Here is an 876-nt window from a genome sequence, read left to right on the forward strand (position 1 = left end):
CCTGAGACCTGACCCTGGGTAAGAGGAAGAAAACAGACGGACGGACAGACCTCTGACTCATAGAAGCTTTATGTAATAAACTGCTGTGAATTCAAACTGAATGCAGATTTGTTTAAATAAAGTCATTTATCGTTTGTGTTGATTATTGTGAAGCTGTTTCTATGACACTGATGGCAGCTCACAGTTTGCGTAGCTGAAAAGCTGTGAGTATGTCGTCACTGGAAAATGTCCTATCTGGATAGTTATGTCAAACAAACAGGGTAATCCAGGAAAGCCTAATGGTGGACAACATATTTGCTCTGCAGGGTGATGACAGAGCAGTGAGTCATTATTACACTGCTGCTTTGTGAATGTTTGTGTTGTTTTTTTACAAAGATTTTTTGCTGAATTTCTGTTTTTCAGTTACTTTGCTTTTTTTCCTCTTCGGTTTCTGTAACTGTTTGCTTGTTTTTGTCAGCTTGGTTTGAGTTTTTGTGAGACCCCCTCATCTTCTGCCCACTAAAAGTTTAATGAACACCTGCCGTCATGTAAGTGTCAAAGCTCACGTACAACTTAAAAATAAAAGCAAGGAGTGCCATACGTTTTAAAACTGGCTGGGTTGTTGGTTATTAGTCATGCAGGTAACATAATACAGGTGTGCTTATGTCAGCTTGTGGGTATGTGACAGTAAGCTGTGTGCCATCAATTGAAAAATGACTCAGTTTATTCGGGGGGGGGGGGGGGTCTAATACTACTAGAAGTTTTATCTTAGAGTAAGCTGGAAAAAGACTTGGCCTAAAGAAAAACAGTTAAGGCGTTGTGTCTGTGTGTGTTAGAGGATGTGGAGGAAGGTCCAGTAAGACTAATACTGAACATTTAGACTTTTGTCATCATGCT

The sequence above is a fragment of the Austrofundulus limnaeus genome, unplaced genomic scaffold (assembly GCF_001266775.1).
Source record: "Austrofundulus limnaeus strain Quisiro unplaced genomic scaffold, Austrofundulus_limnaeus-1.0 Scaffold760, whole genome shotgun sequence".
Taxonomy (NCBI): domain Eukaryota; kingdom Metazoa; phylum Chordata; class Actinopteri; order Cyprinodontiformes; family Rivulidae; genus Austrofundulus; species Austrofundulus limnaeus.